We start from the raw sequence: 22,317 nt of genomic DNA on the forward strand, positions 1-22,317 counted from the left end.
AATGTAACCAAAATGGAAATAAGCAAATTTTTGTGTGTTTTTTAAAGTTTTTATTTTGTAAAACCCACCCAAAAAAATTCTCAGCGTTTTCTGGATAGCGTTTCCGGGACAGCGTCCCGAACAGCGTTTCCTGGATACACCCTTGATCATGACTTTTTTCTAGTTTAGACACATTTTCCAAAATTCCTCTAAGCCTAAAGAGTCAGGATTTGCTAAAGGTCTTACTACTACCGCTGCTGCTAACAACTCATTGCAGCACCAATCTGCCTGAGGCCAACACATCTGCGCACGCTCCTACTCCACCCAATATATTTAAAGCTTTACTCTTTACACCCTCTAAGGAAGTTCCAATTTCCTTTAAATCTTTCTTAGTGCCCTCTTCCTACTCCAATCTGAGATTATGGCCTCATGAGGATGGGATGAGGCCAATCTTTCATTTGGCCTCAGATGAATGATCAACAAGTTCAATTTTGGCAACCAGTCATCCTTCGTCCGTGAAAGGTGGTCTAACCATTTCGGTTCATCTGAACCTTTCGTTCATTATACCCCAGAAAGTGGTATCGAGCCATATTTTTCGTACAGGTTGCTGCTTTGATGGGAGTCAATCAGGTAATCCTGTCAGTCAATCGGGTATCTAATACTATCATTTCATAATTCATCTAAAAAAAAAATTCTTCCTCATCCTTTCGAAGCACCAACATTTCAGTGGGTATTTTAATACCCACTGATATTAGTGGGTATTAATATATATATAATACCCAATATATAATACCCAATGATATTATTAATACCCACTGATATTAGTAATCTTCATTAAAATGATTAAAAATAAAAGTTCAAATAGGGATAAATCCTTTTAATAGACAGTGATGATGATAACAGTGATAGAAATTCACAAAAAATACCAGATATTTCGGTCACATATGCAGTGACCGTCATCAGTAGTAAAACTCCACTGATGAACAGTTTTACTACTGATGACGGTCTCCGAAATTATCTATATTAAAATGATTAAACAAATAAAAATTAGTATTTATGTATTATACGAGAAACACTCGAGAATTTGGCTCGCGAAGATCAGACAAACACTCAGAAATTTGGATCGTGAAGATCAGATTGGACACTAATCGGTTAGTTTGCAATGCTTATTGATAAGAATATAGTGGCTCATCATGGATGTTCAAATTAAGATTTTGGATTTGCCAAGGACCGAAGAACAGGCAATTATTTTTTTCAGGATCATGGGTTGTTGCCCAAAACAAAACAGTGCGTCAATGGACACAAAGTAGAGAGAATGTGATAAAAGTAGAGTAGTAAAAGTAGAGAGAATGTGGGGTTCCGTAAAGTGGAGGACTAAATGGCACCGAGGTACATGTCGCCATCATTTCAAGTCATACTTAGCAGAGCACATGTGGCGGGCGGCAGCAAAGGCAGAAGGCAGAACTTATTTCAACACGATTCTTATGGGCATTTCTGCGTTCTGGACACATAATTCTAAGTTGTAGTTTTCAAAATTTTGTTAATAAAATATTAAATTTTCATCACATTTTGGTTTATTTCATTAGCATTAACCAAACTTCACTTCTCGAGTGTTTATCGTATAATGCATAAGTACCTAAAAATTAAAGAAATCTCAAGACAGATGGGGTAAATAAATAGGTCTCAAAATGAATGTTTTATTATTTTTCTACTTCCTAGGAAGGGCTATATCTCCCCCTGGTCCCTCCCTGGTGATACCCATGGTCGTGTTTGTTTACTTGTTTTTATATAGCCTAGGCTATTTATCTTGCCTCATAAGAACAAATAATCAAGCTTAAGCCTTTGCCAATTAAAAGATTCTTAATAAAAGCAACCTAATATTCTTGCCAAGAAAGATTATCACAAATCAAGAGCACTCCTTTTTTTAGTTTCCTCAAAACCATGCCTAAAACCAGACATCCATATCCGTGAAGGTCTAATCGTCATTAATTATTAGAAAGTGATGATGGAAATATATCATTATCAAATTATGGCCATTTTTTCTTCTTCATGTATGGATCGATGGTAATATATCGACTTAACACTGACCATGTAAATGATTACCAAATTATGATTTATTCTTCTGATATCGACAAACAGCACATATTTATGTGATGTATTAGATATAATTCATGCTTATGTCGTATTCATTTTTTTATTACATTATGATTTTCTATAATTTAAATGGAAAATTTACACTATGAGTTAAGCACGTAAGCTATAGACTACTTCTTTTGTAAGGAAGGAGGTGGGCAGCAGTTGAAGCAGAATTGATTGAAAAAGGAGGATTATGCGGAAATAATAGAAATTTATAGGTAGAATCGAAATATCCTTGAAATTTCAGACGAGAGACCTATTTTGGGGCCCTTGCATGCCTAGCAGGGTTTTACTTTGAGGAAGTGGCACAAACAAATTACGACTGGGGTTGTAAGGGCACGTTTAATTGAAGACTATAAAAGCAAATTACGTAAAAATATAAAGGAAATTATGCGTAGAATTGTAAAATTTTGAAATTTCAGGTAAGATGGCCTGAAGCTCTTTATAAAAGTCTGCAAGTAGAATTTTATTTAGAGAAAGAGACACAAAAAATTGACGACTAGTTGATTTTAAGGGTCAAGCTACCATTACTTTCACTTTAAAAAAAGTTTTGACATCATAAATATGCTTGCTCATTCAACCAATTCATATCCTAACATACCCTTTTTATACAGAGCCTATTCTGCCTTTATTCGCTTAAATCTGAAATTTCAGGGTAGGCGAAAGCTCTGGCCTGAAGCTCTTTCTACAAGCATGCCACCAGGATTTTACTTAAAGAAAGCAACAAAAAAACAAAAACAAAAAAACACATGGCTGGGGGATTTTAAGGGCTAAACTAGTACAGTCAAATCTCATTAACTCGAACCTCGGTAACTCGAAATACTGGACACCTCGAATTATTTTCAATCCCCTTGGGAAAACCTGTCTAAGTCGAAGAAAAAACCATGCATAATTCGAAATATTTTTGCGGTTATATTTTACCTCTGTAAGTATAAAATCACCCCTATAACTCGAAATTCAGTAAATAAGTCGTCTCTTAATTTTCACTTTGCCTCCACAAGTCAAAGTTTTCCTCTGTATCTCGAAGCTTTTCCAACTGATTCATGTTAGTCTGAACCCCGGTTTACCCTGGTATACAGGTTGTAACGTGTAAACTTTGATATGCATTAATTTTGTTAAACATCTTTTTGAATCAGATTCTGTTAATTTTCCGATGTCTATTTCATAAGCAAACTAAATTTATTATTATATTTGAAAATCAAGTCTTTACATTTGAAGGTAAAGTCTTAATATGTCAAGTCTTATAATACACTAATAAAGTTATTATTAACTTTGTAGGGGCTGTAGGAAGTAAATTTAGCGATTTTGCACCTCTGTAACTCGAATTTTCATTTGGCTTACCTTTATAACTCGTTACTTTTATAAGTCAAAGTTTAAACAGAATGATATCTCAAACTCTATAACTCGAACTATGCATAAGCCGAACTATATATAACTCGAAGAGAATTATGGTCCCGTGAATTTCGAGTTAGCGAGAGTCGAAGCACGGTTAGTCTCGTCCGTCGCAATCGTCCATTCCTGTCCAACTAGTCCATTAGACCATTGTTTTCTAGTCCATTGTTTTCCTATAATGTCGTTTGATATTATTACACAAACTGATTTGTTCAACATTTGACCTCACGTTAGTCTAAAACCGAATTCAATTTTTTCATAAGCGGCACATGGGGCCTCGAAAGATTTGGTTAGATGGGAGTACATGGGAGCAGATGGGAGTCGACAGGGTCTAAACAGGTTCTGTAAAAAGTTATGCTAGGATAGGAATTAGACAAGAAAATGATACAAATGTTTCCCAAGACCTCAAGTACACAGAGAGAATTTAGAAGCCGATGAGTATGTCTGTAGACGAGTACACACCAACTTTTCCAGATGTTCAGAAGCCACCTGGCACGTGGCACGCTGGCACGCGGAAACCAGGAGTTGCTAGTATGGCTCATGTCCCTAAATTCAATACTTCTGGCAAGTTGTGCACAAGCTAATGTGAGTATATGTTATGTATATAGTAATGTGATGTATATATATAATGTGAGTATATAGTAATGATACGTTATGCGCGCAAAATAGCTGGCGGTCCAACTTTTTCCAGACTGTTTTCAGTCTGGACAGAAAACAGTTTTCAGCTAACAGAGCGAATGCATTGAGTCAGTGATGCCACCACGGTCAATTCCTAAAGTGCTACAATTGCCCAAATTTGTGTGCTACACGGTGGTTTTCGGTGCTAGAGTAAAAAAAATTGCGCGTGTGGTCCTATTAGGTGTACTTAGATTAGTTTTTAAGGTAAATTTTTCAATCTTTTTATGTAGAGGAATAACAATCTATCCATAAAAAATGTAGCTGGTCAGAGCGCTGAATGGGAAAACGTACGGGCACACGCCTATCACGTATTTAAATGTATTTAGATTATTAACACGAATAAAAATGCTCTGACATATGTTTTGATGTGACACATTATTTAATTGCATTTTATATGTCTACATTTTCAATTTGGTCATATAAAAGAAAAAATGCTACAATGAAATTATGACGTGCTATAGTGATAAACATGACACAATAGTGCTAAAATAGCACTTTCGTGCTACGGGTGGCAACCCTGCATTTAGTACACTAGACAAGTTTAAGAGCTGCTTGTGAAAAAGTCGTTTTACAAACTCGCCTCGTGTACCTTAGCCTTAAGCGATGGATCATTAATAAGGGTAATAAAAGAGACATTCGATTAACGATGATAGAGCTTAAATTCGCTTAATTGGTTAATTATATTATCTTTTATAACTGCTTTCCAGTTAATTGATATTGAAGAAACTATAAAAAGGTTTTTAACTGTCGGGCTTATTGGTAAAACTATTTATGGCCAGGGTAGGACATGTGACAACTGAGTTGGGTAGCAACAAAATCCAAAGAAGAAAATCTTGAAAAAACAACTGGTCTGTGGCCAGTTGGAAGAACAAGAAAACAACAATCAAACGAATATTTCGGCTGTACACTTCAAGGCGCCCTCAGCTTCGAGCAAGAAAGAATCTAAGCTATAACAACTTAAGAAAGAAAAAGGTTTTGCGCTTTAGCGTTGCCTATAGTAAAGGCCATACGACTCCAATTTTTTGTTATTATTTTTTTTTCCCAAGAGGCACTTCATATGGAAGGTGTCGTCGTATAAACTTCAGATGGGCTCATTTTATTGGAAATCGCAAGTTCTAGTGCCCATTTTAAGAGTTAAAACTGATCAGGGGGCTACTAGTCCCTCCCACACTGTTTTTCTCCTAACACATCCGAAATTTTTTTTCAGATAGCCATTTTCTTAAAAATAGTTCAAAGATCATGCAACAAAAACTCCCGGGTCGATATAGCCCCTCAGGGCCCGGGGGAAGGCGTTGTAAGTTATGCCCTGGGGGCATAAATGGTATTTATAGAAGGGATGCTCGTATAAACTACAGAGAGGGCTCATTTGATTCGAAATTGAAAGATCTAATTCACTTTCAAAGAGTCAAAAGAGATAGAAGGGCAACTAGCCCCCCCACTGCCTTTTTCCGCCAAACCCATCCAATAAAAATTTTGGTATAGCCATTTTGTTAAAAATAGTTCAAACATCAGAGAATAAAAACTCCGGGGTCAACACAAAGCCCAAGGGCAAGTGTTTTAAGTTCCGGCCCAGGGGCATATAAGGTTTTTATGTAAGGAGAGGTCGTATAAACTTCAGAGGTGGCTGATTTGATTGGAAATTGAAAGTTTTAGTGACCTTTTTATGATTCAAAAGGGATCGGAGGGCATCTACCCCCCCCCCCCACACACACAACCTCTTTTCCCCAAATGTATACGATGAAAATTTTGAGATGGCTAGTTTTTTTAAATAGTCCCACGATCAAATAAAAAAAAAATTGGGGGTCAACATACCCCCCCCCCAAAAAAAAACCCAAGGGAAGTGTTTTAAGTTATGCCCCGGGGGCAGATAAGGTTTCTCGCAAGGGATGGTCGTACAAACATCAGAGGTGGCTCATTTGATTGGAAATTGAAATTTCTATTTACCTTTTTAAGATCATCAATAGTAATCGACAAGCCCATACCCACCCACCCCCTACTCACCCTCTTTTACCCAAATGCGTCCGATCAAAATTTTGAGATTCCCATTTTGTTTGAAAACGTCCAACGATCAAATGACGAAACTTCGAAATCAAAATACGGTTTTTATCGAAGGGGTAATCGTATAGACTTCAGGCTATTCGATTTAAATCGAAAGTTCTGGCTCCGTTTTTAAAGGTCAAGAGTAATAGACGGTAAGCAACCCCTCCCCCACGCCCTTTTTCCAATTGCTTCCGATCAAAATTTTGAGTTAGTCATTTTGTTCAAATCGTTCAAATGTCAAATAGCTATAGTTCCAGGTTTGAACCCCCTCCCCTCAGCCCTGGGGGAATGGGCCGTAAGTTATACTAGCAGCCTATGGTTAACATTTAAAGCTTTTATGTAAGGCGTGGTCGTATGCACTTTGGAGGAAGTTCATTTGATCGGAAATTGAAATTTATTGTGCTCTTTTTAAGAATCGAAAGTGATCAAAGAGTAACAAGCACCCCCCCCACTTGTGCCTTTTTTCCCCAAATGTATCTTATCAAAATTTTGAAATAGCCATTTTCTTCAAAATAGTCGAAAATTCAAACTATTATAAATTAGGGGTTGAGAAATCCTCCATAGCCCCAGGGGCAAGGAGTGTAATTTATGTAATTGGCCCATTATTAGAATATAAGATTTTTGTGGAAAGAGTGGTCGTATTAACTTTGGAGGGGGCTCACTCGATCGGAAATTGAAACTACCAGTTCTTTTTGAAGAGTCAAAAATGATCAATGGGCAACTAGCCCATGCCCCACTTTCCCAACACTTTCCCAAAAGGCATCCGGTCAAAATTTTGAGATAGCCATTTTGTTCAAAATAGTTCTAAGGTCAAATAGCTATACTTCTGGGGTTTAAAAACCCCTCCCCGGCCCCGGAGAAATGGCTCTGAGTTACACAACTTGTTTATTGTTACTTTGATACTCGGATTTAGTTATTTACGTGGCAACTTTCATTTACGGTGCAAGGCCTGTAAGTTATGCAAGTTCCTTATTGTTACTTTGATAATGTGTTTAATGTGAACTTTTTTACTTTGATGCTTTGTTTACTTTGATACTTAGTTACTTTGATATTGTTACATTGATGGAAGTTTGACGTTGAAAAAAAACTTGATTTTTAACTAAGAAATTTTTTAAAAACTTGAATTCTTTTGCAATCAAAAACGAACAAAAATCAATTTAAAAAATCTTTCCGAAAAATAAGTTTTTCAACGAAAAGGAAAGGACATATTAAACTTATTCTTATTATATTAATATTAAACTTATTATAGATCACCAAATACAAATATATATTAAAATTCCAACTAAAAAGACCAAAAATTATTATTAAAGAATAAATGAAACCCAAAACGAATAGAAATTAAACACACAATTATAAGAAAAAACATACAACAGGTACTAATATAAATGAGTAAATAAATCTTAAAATGAGTAAAGCTTAAATTGAATTTTCAAATAAATCTTAAAACGAACAAAAAATAAACCCAAAACGAACAGAAATTAAATAAACAATCATAGCAAACAAACATACACCAGGTAATAGTGCAAATGAATAGATACATCTTACAACGAGTGAAACTTATATGAAAATCAAGCTTGAAACGAACAAAAATCACTACAAACAAGAGTTTCGGTATTGTCTCCTTTCTCTCCTTCTCCTTCTCCTTCTCCTCTCCTTCTCCTTCTCCTTCTTCTCCTTCTACAAACAAGAGTTTCGGTATTGTCTCCTTTCTCTCCTTCTCCTTCTGTAAAAGTCTAAAACCTACTGTGTCATTGGCGCTATAGTGAAGACGAATTACAAGAAAAATATTTTCTTTTGTTCTTTTTACAACATTGAAAATAAACATAAAATTACAGTAAAATTAAAGTTGGTACTTATGACAGCAATTAACATAATTATATATAAAATATTCAGTTTAATTTTATTAGTTCTTTCCAAGACTGTTCACGACAAATATAATTTCCTAACTTCCCTAACTGTACAAGTCTAAAGGATACTATGTCATTGACGTTTCTCTGCATACGAATCATATTACAAATATTTTCTTTTCCAGTTATTACAGCTTCGAAGATGAAATTAAAAATTACTGTGAAATAAAATCTTAAACTGATGATCTTTCAACAATTACTATCATTATATATCAAATATTTAGTTTGTTTTATTTGTACTTTCCAAGACTGTTCAAGACTCATATAGCTTTCAGTAAAGCGCCAATCACGCAGTAGGTTTTATTCTTTTGCAGTCAAAGAAGGAGGCAATACCGAAACTCTTGTTTGTAGTGACTTTTGTTCGTTTCAAGCTTGATTTGCATATTCAATTTAAGCTTTACTCGTTTTAAGATTTATTCATTTATATTAATACCTACTGTATGTTTTTTTTTCTATGATTGTTTATTCAATTTCTGTTTGTTTTGGGTTTCATTTATTCTTTAATAGTAATTTCTGGTCGTTTCGAGTTTGAATTTTAATATTTATTTATATCTGCTGATCTTCAGTTTAATATGGCCATTACTTTTCTTTGAAATACTTCTTTTTCGGAAGTTTTTTTTAAAATTAATAACACAGATGCAACTGCTTTCATAAGCAACTAACTTCTGCACAATCAGTTTTAAGTAATCCAAATGTCTGCAAGGACAAGAGGGTATCAGAAGATTTTTTGAAGGGGTTGCAAAACCTGCAACATTATGCACACATTTGTAGCTCAAATCTACTGTGTTTTCTTCATTCACCCTGCATGCAAGCATATTCGCAATAAAATAAGACAGAATTGCCTTCCTTTCGAGATTGACGGAAAAATCTTTAAGGACGTTTTCATAGTTGACACTCCCCAAAGGGGTTGCCTACCAACCTGTCAAGGGTAGGTTTTTCTGACCTAGATAAATCTTGAAAAAACCCTCCGAAGATAATTTTTGTAAAGGATGTGTTAGCCTTTATTATCTCATATCAGCCCCATTGCAGCAGGAAAACTTACACGAAATTTCAGTTCATGACATATTGGGGTTGGAGGGGTACATACCAAGTAATTTTTGGGTGAGCAAGATTTTAGAAACTCAATATATACAATTTGCAAAAATAACATTTCTTTTTTAACACGCATTGCTGCAGTGGCGGATCCAGGGGAGAGGGGGGTTGCGTGCCCACTTAACGCAGTCTAAAGTAGCGTAATTTACTTGATTAACGCAAGTTTGCGTTAATTAATCTTGCTCCTAACGCAAGTTTATCGGATCAACCTATTTTGCGCCCTCTCCCCCTAAAAAAATTCTGAACCCGCCCTTGCGTTGCTGTGGCACTTTGATCTTTAAGAAGGGGGGGGATATGCTCAATTGAACAACCCTAAATAATGATTCAATAGGAAAAAATCAGGAATAACCAAACATTAGAAATTGGATTTAATAGGAGCAAAAATCGTTAAATAATTGCTTTGATTTCTAACAATCAGGAAAGTGTTACTCACTATTGTTGCTTTATAGAAACTAAAAAACTGATCAAGCTATCAAGGTATCCAGTGTCAATCCAACCAATAGGCACAAATCAATCTAATCATAAACAAAAAAGTGTTTTCATAATACAGAAACTCTCACAGAGACCCCACTCTCGTAAACTATTCTGGTGAAAAATATCCCTAGACTAGAAATCGAATATCCTTTTACTGCAATCTTGGAAAATAAACATGCGCCCAAAAATCCCCATAGTAAATACAGAGGAGATGGCATTTTCTCTCACTCTCTGAGTGTATTGATAGAGAAAGTTAATGGCTTCAAATAGTAGGATTTTATTGGAGAACACATTGGTAACATTGGTCCCGTAAAGGTGACAAGAGTCCATACATAGTGGTTGACAGTTAAAAATTCAGTAAGGACCTCTTTCGAATAAGTTTACAAGGGAATAAAATAGTTAGCTTTTAAGAAATAAAGCTAGTCATGCATAAGTGCAATAAATGGGTATATTTTCGAGTACAAAGGCATTTTTTTTATTGAATACGTATATATATATATATATATATATATATATATATATATATATATATATATATATATGGACACGTGTATGAAATACAAGTAGAATATGAAATAAAAGTGAATATATATATATATATATATATATATATATATATATATATATATATATATATATATATATATATATATATATATATATATATATATATATATATATATATAAGTAGAAGGAGGGGTACCAGCCCCACTCCTCACCCCTGCTGCCACCTATAACTTTTTTGCACCCCATATATGGGCATAGAGTCCCTAGGGAGAACACGTGGTTTATGGTTTTCTCACTGAGAATGAAAAATCAGGAATTTTCTCACTTGGAAAAACAGGAACTTTGTCACATTTATGTCTGTTTTTATGGACTTTGTCAGTGAGAATGAAAAACAGGAACTTTGTCACATTTATGTCTGTTTTCATGGATGGTTATGTGTGTTGGTCAATTTATTTGATGGTTTTATGGATTTTGTCAGTGGGAATTTGCTACTCCGAACAGGACCACGTGGTCCCGTCCGCATTTTTAATGCTGACGGGGCTCCTAATATGGACATAGAGTCCCTAGGGGAGATGGATTTCTGAGAAATTGATTGCGTAATCGATTGGGAATTTGGAACACCTGTGCTGTCAGTCATTAATCAAATTGTTTCCAGGCATAGTTTAATAATGTCTGACAGGTACTGTCAACATTTCTCCAGGAATAGATCCAAGTCATTAATGTCTTTGCCTCGGAAACAACTCTTTTGGTCGAACTCCAAAGATATTAATAACCAAACGCCATGGAAACAGTTCTCCAAGAAACATCTTAGCGATGAATTGTTTTAGCGCGGGAATCAGGTTGCTTATTAATTTGAAATGCGTCAGCGCAGAGATACCAAAAACAAAAGGAACACGCTGAAATTACGTTTAGGGATTATTTGGGCGAAACTGTTTTAGACAGGTTATGGAATTATTTCGGCGAAACAGTTAGAGACATTCTAAAAGATGATTATAGAAGAGAATTTGAGGGTGAAACTCTGTGGTCGTTATAATACACAAGTTCCATTGAACAGTGTCATGAGGTCCTCTACCCCAACCCCAAACGGTTCCAATCCCCCTACCCCAACCCCAAAGGGTTCCAAACCCACAACCCCAACCCCTAAGGAAGCCACCGGTCCTCAAAGGTCCACTGGGCTCCCAAAGGGCCCACCGGCCCTCAAGGTTCCCCCAGACCCCCCCCCCCCGGGGCCCAAAGGGCCCCACCCCCCTTTGGCCCCCCAAAGGGGCCCCTCTCCCTCCATCTCCTCCCTCCTTCTCCCCTTCCCCTCCCTCCCCTCCTCCTCCCCCTCCTCCCCCTCCCCCTCCTCCTCCTCCCCCTCCCCCTCCTCCTCCTCCTCACTCCTCTTCTTCCTCCCACCTCCTCCTCCCCTCCTCCTCCCCTCCCCTCCCCTCCCCTTCCCTCCCCCATTTTTTATACTTTTTTTGTGCATTGAGACACAGAACGTGCCCCGCCCCCGGCCCCTCCACCCCCTCCCCCTCCAAAGGTCTGATTTTTCAAAGTTCATTTTGGATTTCTTTCATTGAAATGCAAGAGTTGGAATATTTCAGTAGTGTTTTGTCGTGATTTACCTTGTCACAGTTACATTCTCTTGATTTTTCAATGTTTATTTTGAATTTCATTCGTTGAAATGCAAGAGTTAGAATATTTCAGTAGTGTTTTGTCGTGGTTTACCTTGTCACAGTTACATTCCCTTGATTTTTCAAAGTTCATTTTCGATTTCCTTCGTTGAAATGCAAGAGTTGGAATATTTCAGTAGTGTTTTGTCGTGGTTTACCATGTCACAGTTACATTCTCTTAATTTTTCAAAGTTCATTTTGAATTTCTTTCGTTGAAATGCAAGATTTGGAATATTTCAGTAGTGTTTTGTTGTGGTTTACCTTATCACACTTACATTTTCTTGATTTTTCAAAGTTCATTTGGAATTTCTTCCATTGAAATGCTAGAGTTGGAATATTTCAGTAGTGTTTTGTTGTGGTTTACCTTGTCACAGTTACATTTTCATGATTTTTCAAAGTTCATTTTGAATTTCTTTCCTTGAAATGAAAGAGCTGGAATATTTCAGTAGCGTTTTGTCGTGTTTTATTTTGACACAGTTACATTGTCTTGATTTTTCAAAGTTCATTTAGGTTTTCTTTAGTAGAAATGCAAGAGTTGGAATATTTCAGTAGTGTTTTCTCGTGGTTTACCTTGTCACAGTTACATTCGCTTGATTTTTCAAAGTTCATTTTGAATTTCTTTCATTGAAATGCAAGATTTGGAATATTTCAGTAGTGTTTTTTTGAGGTTTACCTTGTCACAGTTAAATTCCCTTTATTTTTCAAAGTTCATTTTGAATTTTTTTCATTGAAATGCAAGAGTTGGAATATTTCAGTAGTTTTTTTTCGTGGTTTACCTTGTCACAGTTACATTTTCTTGATTTTTCAAAGTTCATTTCGGTTTTCTTTCATTGAAATGCAAGAGTTGGAATATTTCAGAAGTGTTTTGTCGTGTTTTAACATGTCACAGTTAACTTTTCTGGATTTTTCAAAGTTCATTTAGGTTTTCTTTCATTGAAATGCAAGAGTTGGAATATTTAAGTAGTGTTTTGTCGTGGTTTACCTTGTCACAGTTACATTCTCTTAATTTTACAAAGTTCATTTTGGATTTCTTTAGTTGAAATGCAAGAGTTGGAATATTTCAGAAGAGTTTTGTCGTGGTTTACCTTGTCACAGTTATATTTTCTTGATTTTTCAAAGTTCATTTTGAATTTCTTTAATTGAAATGCAAGAGTTGGAATATTTCAGTAGTGTTTTCTCGTCCTTTACCTTGTCATACTTACATTCTATGGATTTTTCAAAGTTCGTTTCGGATTTCCTTCATTGAAATGCAATAGTTGGAATATTTCTGTAGTGTTTGTTTGTTATTTACTTTGTCACATTTACATTCTCTTGATTTTTCAAAGTTCATTTTGTATTTCTTTCGTTTAAATGCATGAGTGAGATTATTTCAGAATAGGTTTGTCGTGGTTTACAATGACACAGTGACATTACATTGATTTTTCAAAGTTCTTTTTGGATTTCCTTCGTTGAAATGCAAGAGTTGGAATATTTCAGTAGTGTTTTCTCGTGGTTTACCTTGTCACAGTTACATTCCCTTGATTTTTCAAAGTTCATTTTGGATTTCCTTCGTTGAAATGCAAGAGTTGGATTATTTCAGTAGTGTTTTGTTGTGGTTTACCTTGTCACAGTTACATTCTATTGATTTTTCAAAGTTCATTTTGTATTTCTTTCATTGACATGCAAGAGTTGGAATATTTCAGTAGTGTTTTGATGTGGTTTACCTTGTCACAGTTACATTTTCTTGTTCTTCCAAAGTTCATTTTGAATTTCTTTCGTTGAAATGCAAGAGTTGGACTATTTCAGAAACGTTTTGTAGTGGTTTACCATGTCACAGTTACATTTTCTTGTTTTTTCAAAGTTGCACTTTGAATTTCTTTCATTGAAATGCATGAGTGGGATTATTACAGTAGTGTTTTGTCGTGTTTCACCTTGTCACAGTTATATTTTCTTTTTTTTTAAAAGTTCATTCCTTATTTCTTTTATTTAAATGCATGAGCTTGAATATTTCAGTAGTTTTTTTTCGTGGTTTTCCTTGTCACAGTTACATTCTTTTGATTTTTGAAAGTTCATTTTGAATTTCTTTCGTTGAAATGCAAGAGTTGGAATATTTCAGTAGTGTTTTGTCGTCGTTTACCTTGTCACAGTTATATTCTTTTGATTTTTCAAAGTTCATTTTGAATTTCTTTCCTTGAAATGCAAGAGTTGGAATATTTCAGTAGTGTTTTGTTGTGGTTTACCTAGTCACAGTTACGTTCTCTTGATTTTTCAAAGTTCATTTTGAAATTCTTTCATTGAAATGAATGAGTTGGATTATTTCAGTAGTGTTTTGTTATGGTTTAACTTGTAACATTTACTTTCTCTTGATTTTTAAAATTTAATTTTTAATTTCATTAGATGAAATGCAAGAGTTTGACTATTTTAGTAGTGTTTTTTCATGGTTTACCTTGCCACAGTTACATTCTCTTAATTTTTCAAAGTTCATTTTTAATTTATTTAGTTGAAATGCAAGAGTTGGACTATTTCAGTAGTGTTTAGTCGTGGTTTACCTTTTCACAGTTACATTCACATGATTTTTCAAAGTTCATTTGGAATTTCTTCCATTGAAATGCAAGAGTTGGAATATTTCAGTATTGTTTTTTCGTGGTTTACCTTGTCACAGTTACATTTTCTGGATTTTTCAAAGTTCATTTCGGTTTTCTTTCATTGAAATGCAAGAGATGGAATATTTCAGTAGTGTTTTGTCGTGGTTTACCTTGTCACAGTTACATTTTCTTGATTTTTCAAAGTTCATTTCGGTTTTATTTCGGTGAAATTAAAGAGTTGGAATATTTAAGTAGTGTTGTGTCGTGGTTTACATTTTCACATTTAAATTCGCTTGAGTTTTCAAAGTTCATTTTGTATTTCATTAGTTGAAATTCAAGAGTTGGATTATTTCAGAAGCGTTTTGTCATGGTTTACTATGTCACAGTTACATTCCCTTGATTTTTAAAAGTTCATTTTGAATTTCTTTCATTGAAATGCAAGAGTTGGAATATTTCAGTAGTGTTTTGTCGTGGTTTACCTTCTCACAGTTAAATTTTCTGGATTTTTCAAAGTTTATTTTGGATTTCTTTCATTGAAATGCAAGAGTTGGAATATTTCAGTAGTGATTTGTAGTGGTTTTCCTTGTCAAAGTTAAATTATCTTGATTTTTAAAAGTTAATTTTAAATTTCTTTCGTTGAAATGCAAGAGTGAGAATATTTCAGTAGCGTTTTGTCGTGGTTTACCTTGACACAGTTACATTCACTTGATTTTTCAAAGTTCATTTTGGTTTTCTTTCGTAGAAATGTAAGAGTTGGAATATTTCAGTAGTGTTTTCTCGTGGTTTACCATGTCACAGTTACATTCCCTTGATTTTTCAAAGTTCATTTTTGATTTCCGTCGTTGAAATGCAAGAGTTGGAATATTTCAGTAGTGTTCTGCTGTGGTTTACCTTGTCACAGTTGCATTCTATTAATTTTTCAATGTTCATTTTGGATTTCTTTCATTGAAATGCAAGAGTTGGAATATTTCAGTAGCGTTCTGTTGTGGTTTACCATGTCAGAGTTACATTTTCTTGTTTTTTCGATGTTCATTTCGGATTTCTACAATTGAATTGCAAGAGTGGGATTGTTACAGTAGTGTTTTGTCGTGATTTACCTTGTCACAGTTACATTTTCTTGTTTTTTCAAAGTTCATTTTGAATTTCTTTCATTGAAATGCAAGAGTTGGAATATTTCAGTAATGTTTTGTCGTGGTTTACCTTGTCACAGTTACATTTTCTTGATTTTTCAAAGTTCATTTCGGTTTTCTTTTATTGAAATGCAAGAGTTGGAATATTTCAGTAGTGTTTTGTCGTGGTTTTCCTTGTCACAGTTACATTTTCTTGATTTTTCAAAGTTCATTTTGAATTTCTTTCATTGAAATGTAAGAGTCGGAATATTTCAGTAGTGTTTTGTCGTGGTTTACCTTGTCACAGTTAGATTCTCTTGATTTTTCAAAGATCATTTTGAATTTCTTTCGTTGAAATGCAAGAGTTTGAATATTTCAATAGTGTTTTGTCGTGTTTTAAATTGTCACAGTTACATTTTCTTGATTTTTCAAAGTTCATTTTGAATTTCTTTCATTTAAATGCAAGAGTTGGAATATTTCAGTAGTGTTTTGTTGTGGTTTACCTTGTCAGAGTTACATTTTCATGATTTTTCAAATTTCATTTTGAATTTCTTTCGTTGAAATGCAAGAGTTGGAATATTTCAGTAGTGTTTTGTTGTGGTTTACCTTGTCACAGTTACATTTTCTTGATTTTTCAAAGTTCATTTCGGTTTTCTGTCGTTGAAATGAAAGAGTGGGATTATTTCAGTAGTGTTTTGTCGTGGTTTACCATGCCACAGTTACATTCCCTTGATTTTTCAAAGTTCATTTTGGATTTCTTTAGTTGAAATGCAAGAGTTGGAATATTTCAGAAGCGTTTTGTCGTGGTATACCATGCCACAGTTACATTCCCTTGATTTTTCAAAGTTCATTTTGAATTTCTTTCATTGAAATGCAAGAGTTGGAATATTTCAGTAGTGTTTTGTCGTGGTTTACTTTGTCACAGTTACACTCTCTTAATTTTTCAAAGTTCATTTTGAATTTCTATCGTTGAAATGCAAGTGTTAGAATATTTCAGTAGTGTTTTGTTGTAGTTTATCCTGTCAATTTTACATTTAATTGATTTTTCAAATTTTATTTTTGATTTCTTAAATAGAAACTAAATAGTATGAATATGTCAGTAGTGTTTTGTAATGGTGTACCATGTCACAGTTACATTCTCTTAGTTTTTCAAAGTTCATTTACACTTTATTCCGTTTAAATTAAAGACTGGGAATAATTTTGGAGGGGGTCGTTGTGGTTTAAATCGTCACTGTTACATTTTCTTTATTTTTCAAAGTTCATTTCGGTTTTCTTTCATTGAAATACAAGAGTTGGAATATTTCAGTAGTGTTTTGTCGTGGTTTACCTTGTCACAGTTAAAGTCTCTTGATTTTTAAATGTTAATTTTGTATTTCTTTAGTTGAAATGAAAGAGTTGGAATATTTCAGAACCGTTTTGTAGTGGTTTACCTTGTCAAAGTTATATTCTCTTAATTTTTCAAAGTTAATTTTGAATTTCATCCTTTGAAATGAAAGAGTGGGATTATTTCAGTAGTGTTTCGTAGTGGTTTAACATGTCACAATTACATCCCCTTGATTTTTCAATGTTCATTTTTAATTTCTTTCATTGAAATGCAAGAGTTTGAATATTTCAGTAGTGTTTTGTCTTGGGTTACTTTGTCATAGTTACATTATCTTTATTTTTCAAAGTTCATTTTTAATTTTTATCGTTGAAATGTAAGAGTTGGAATATTTTAGTAGTGTTTTTTGGTGGCTTACCTTGTCATTGTTACATTCTTTTGATTTTTAAAAGTTCATTTTGAATTTATTCCATAGAAATGCAAGAGTTGGAATATTTCAGTAGTGTTTTGTCGTGGTTTACCTTGTCACAGTTACATTCTCTTGATTTTTCAAAGTTCATTTAGAATTTCTTTCTTTGAAATGCAAGAGTTGGAATATTTCAGTAGTGTTTTGTGCTGGTTTACATTGCCACAGTTACATTTTCTTTATTTTTCAAAGTTCATTTAGTTTTTCTTTCATTGAAATGCAAGAGTTGGAATATTTCAGTAGTTTTTTCTCGTGGTTTACCTGGTCACAGTTATATTCTGTTGATTTTTCAAAGTTCATTTTGTAATTCTTTAGTTGAAATGCAAGAGTTGGAATATTTCAGAAGAGTTTTGTCATGGTTTACCTTGTCACAGTTATATTCTCTTGATTTGTCAAAGTTCATTTTGAACTTATTTCATTGAAATGAAAGAGTGGGATTATTTCAGTAGTGTATTGTCCTGTTTTACCATGTCACGGTTACATTCCCTTGATTTTTCAAAGTTCATTTTGGTTTTCATTCATTGAAATCCAATAGTTTAAATATTTCAGTAGTTTTTTGTTGTGGTTTACTTTGTCATATTCAAATCCTTTTGATTTTTCAGTTCGTTTTGGATTTCATTAGTTGAAATGCAAGAGTTGGAATATTTCAGTAGTGTTTTGTCGTGGTTTACCTTGTCATACATACATTCTCTTGCTTTTTCAAAGTTCATTTTGGATTTCTTTCATTGAAATGCAAGAGTTTGAATATTTCAGTAGTTTTTTCTTGTGGTTTACCTTGTCACACTTAAATTTTTTCTTTATTTTTGTTATGTTAGGTTAGGTTAGGCTATATCAAGTTTGGTTAGGACTGTGAAAAGGTAAACCACGACAAAACACTACTGAAATATTCCAACTCTTGCATTTCAACGATAGAAATTCAAAATGAACTTTGAAAAATTAAGAGAATGTAACTGTGACAAGGTAAACCATGAAAAAACATTACTAAAATATTCCAACTCTTGCATTTCAACGATATAAATTCAAAATGAACTTTGAAAAATTAAGAGAATGTAACTGTGACAAGGTAAACCATGACAAAACACTACTGTAATAATCCCACTCTTGCATTTCAATGAAAGAATTTCAAAATGAACTTTGAAAAATCAAGAGAATGTAACTGTGACAAGGTAAACCACGACAAAACGCTTCTGAAATATTCCAACTCTTGCATTTCGACGAAAGAAATAATAAATGAACATTTAAAAATCAAGAAAATGTCACTGTGACAAGGAAAACCACGACAAAACACTACTGAAATATTCCAACTTGCATTTCAATGAAAGAAATTCAAAATGAACTTTGAAAAAACAAGAAAATGTAACTGTGACAAGGTAAACCACGACAAAACACTACTGAAATATTCCAACTCTTGCATTTCAACGAAAGAAATTCAAAATGAACTTTGAAAAAACAAGAAAATGTAACTGTGACAAGGTAAACCACAACAAAACACTACTGAAATATTCCAACTCTTTCATTTCAATGAAAGAAATCCAAAATGAACTTTGAAAAATTAATAGAATGTAACTGTGACAAGGTAAACCACAACAGAACACTACTGAAATATTCCAACTCTCGCATTTCAACGAAGGAAATCGAAAATGAACTTTGAAAAATCAAGGGAATGTAACTGTGACATGGTAAACCACAACAAAACGCTACTGAAATATTCAAGCTCTTGCATTTCAACGAAAGAAATCCAAAATCAACTTTGAAAAATCAAGAGAATGTAACTGTGACAAGGTAAACCACGACAAAACGCTACTGAAATATTCTCACTCTTGCATTTCAATGAAAGAAATTCAAAATGAACTTTGAAAAATCAAGATAATGTAACTGTGACACGGTAAACCATGACAAAGCACTACTGAAATGTTCCAACTCTTGCATTTCAATGAAAGAAAACCGAAATGAACTTTGAAAAATAAAGACAATGTAACTGTGACAATGTAAACCCCAACAAAACACTACTTAAATATTCCAACTCTTGCATTTCAACGATAGAAATTAAAAATGAACTTTGAAAAATTAAGAGAATGTAACTATGACAAAGTAAACCACGACAAAACACTACTGAAATATTCCAACTCTTGCATTTCAATGAAAGAAATTGAAAATGAACATTGAAAAATCAAGGGAATGTAACTGTGACATGTTAAACCACGACAAAACACTACTGAAATAATCCCACTCTTTCATTTCAACGAAAAAAATTCAAAATGAACTTTGAAAAATTAAGAGAATATAACTGTGACAAGGTAAACCACGACAAAACGCTTCTGAAATATTCCAACTCTTGCATTTCAACTAAAGAAATCCAAAATGAACTTTGAAAAATCAAGCGAATGTAACTGTGACAAGGTAAACCACGACAAAACACTACTGAAATATTCCAACTCTTGTATTTCAATGAAAGAAAACCGAAATGAACTTTGAAAAATCAAGAAAATGTAACTGTGACAAGGTAAACCACAACAAAACACTACTGAAATATTCCAATTCTTGCATTTCAACAAAAGAAATTCAAAATGAACTTCGAAAAATCAAGATAATATAACTGTGACATGGTAAAGCATGACAACACACTACTGAAATATTCCAACTCTTGCATTTCAATGAAAGAAATTCAAAATGAACTTTGAAAAATTAAGAGAATGTAACCTTGACAGGGTAAACTACAACAAAACACTACTGAAATATTCCAACTCTTGCATTTCAACGATAAAAATTCAAAATGAACTTTGAAAAATTAAGAGAATGTAACTATGACAAAGTAAACCACGACAAAACACTACTGAAATATTCCAACTCTTGCATTTCAACGAAAGGAATACAAATTGAACTTTGAAAAATCAAGAGAATTTAACTGTGACATGGTAAAACACCACAAAACACTACTGAAATAATCCCACTCTTGCATTTCAATGAAAGAAAACCGAAATGAACTTTGAAAAATCATAAAAATGTAACTGTGAAAAGGTAAACCACAACCAAACACTACTGAAATATTCCAACTCTTTCATTTCAAAGATAAAAATACAAAATGAAATTTAAAAAATCAAGAGAATGTAACTGTGACAAGGTAAACCACGACAAAACACTACTGAAATATTCCACCTCTTGCATTTCAATGAAAGAAATTCAAAATGAACTTTGAAAAATCAAGAGAATGTAACTGTGACAAGGTAAACCACGACAAAACGCTACTGAAATATTCCAACTCTTGCAATTCAACGAAAGAAATTCAAAACGAACTTTGAAAAATCAAGAGAATGTAACTGTGACAAAGTAAACCATGACAAAACACTACTGAAATATTCCAACTCTTGCATTTCAACGAAAGAAATTCAAAATGAACTTTGAAAAATCAAGAAAATGTAACTGTGACAATGAAAACCACGAAAAAAAACTACTGAAATATTCCAACTCTTGCATTTCAATGAAAAAAAAACGAAATGAACTTTGAAACATCAAGAAAATATAACTGTGACAATTTAAACCAAGACAAACGATTCAGTAATATTCTCATTCATTCATTTCATTGAAATAAAATCAAAATTAACATTGAAAAAACAAGAAAATGTAACTGTGAAACGGACAACCACAATCAACCACTACTGAAATAATCCAACTCATGTAATTCAAAGAAAGAAATTCGAAATGAACTTTTAAAAATCAAGAAAATGTAACTCTGACAAGGTAAACCACTACAAAACGCTAATGAAATATTCCAACTCTTGCATTTCAATGAAAAAAATCCAAAATGAACATTGAAAAATTAATAGAATGTAACTGTGACAAGGTAAACCACAGCAAAACACTACTGAAATATTCAAACTCTTGCATTTCAACGAACGAAATCGAAAATGAACTTTGAAAAATCAAGAGAATGTAACTGTGACAAGGTAAACCACAACAAAACACTACTGAAATATTCCAACTCTTGCATTTCAACGAAAGAAATCCAAAATGAACTTTGAAAAATCAAGGGAATGTAACTGTGACAAGGTAAACCACGACAAAACTCTACTGAAATATTCTAACTCTTGCATTTCAACGAAAGAAATCCAAAATGAACTTTGAAAAATCAAGAGAATGTAACTGTGACAAGGTAAACCACGACAAAACACTACTGAAATATTCCAACTCTTGCATTTCAATGAAAGAAAACCTAAATTAACTTTTAAAAATCAAGAAAATTTAAATATGACAAGGTAAACCAATACAAAACACTACTGAAATAATCAAACTCTTGCATTTCAATGAAAGAAATCCAAAATGAACTTTGAAAAATCAAGTGAATGTAGCTTTGACAAGGTAAACCATGACAAAATGCTTCTGAAATAATCCAACTCTTGCATTTCAAATAAAGAAATCCAAAATGAACTTTGAAAAATCAAGCGAATGTAACTGTGACAAGGTAAACCAAGACAAAACACTACTGAAATATTACAACTCTTGCATTTCAATGAAAGAAAACCTAAATGAACTTTTAAAAATCAAGAAAATGTAACTGTGACAAGGTAAACCACAACAAAACACTACTGAAATATTCCATCTCTTGCATTTCAATGAAAGAAAACCGAAATGAACTTTGAAAAATCCAGAAAATGTAACTGTGACAAGGTAAACCACGACAAAACAATACTGAAATATTCCAACTCTTGCATTTCAATGGAAGAAATTCCAAATGAACTTTGAAAAATCAAGGGAATGTAACTGTGAAAAGGTAAACCACGACAAAACACTACTGAAATATTCCAACTCTTGCATTTCAACGATAGAAATTCAAAATGAAATTTGAAAAATCAAGATTATGTAACTGTGACAAGTTAAACCATAACAAAACACTACTGAAATATTCCATCTCTTGAATTTCAATGATAGAAATTCAAAATGAACTTTGAAAAATTAAGAGAATGTAACTGTGACAAGTTAAACCATGACAAAACACT

At 33.4% G+C, this 22,317-nt stretch overlaps 1 protein-coding gene across 2 annotated transcripts in view; it reads right to left on the reverse strand.

Moving 5' to 3' along the window:
- siz (Brefeldin-resistant Arf-GEF family protein schizo) overlaps nt 1-22,317 on the reverse strand; it is a 373,423-nt gene that overhangs the window by 223,077 nt on the left and 128,029 nt on the right. The window contains exon 1 of one of the 2 annotated variants that reach the window (XM_089100403.1): nt 9,658-9,674. The exons of the other annotated variant lie outside the window; for it this stretch is intronic. The gene's annotated coding sequence lies outside the window, so the exon portion shown is untranslated. Of the gene's footprint in view, nt 1-9,657; nt 9,675-22,317 lie in introns of those variants that run through there. 2 annotated transcript variants of the gene reach the window in all.

The sequence above is a fragment of the Artemia sp. Qi Xiang Cuo genome, chromosome 14 (genome assembly GCF_049724085.1).
Source record: "Artemia sp. Qi Xiang Cuo chromosome 14, ASM4972408v1, whole genome shotgun sequence".
Lineage (NCBI taxonomy): Eukaryota > Metazoa > Arthropoda > Branchiopoda > Anostraca > Artemiidae > Artemia > Artemia sp. Qi Xiang Cuo.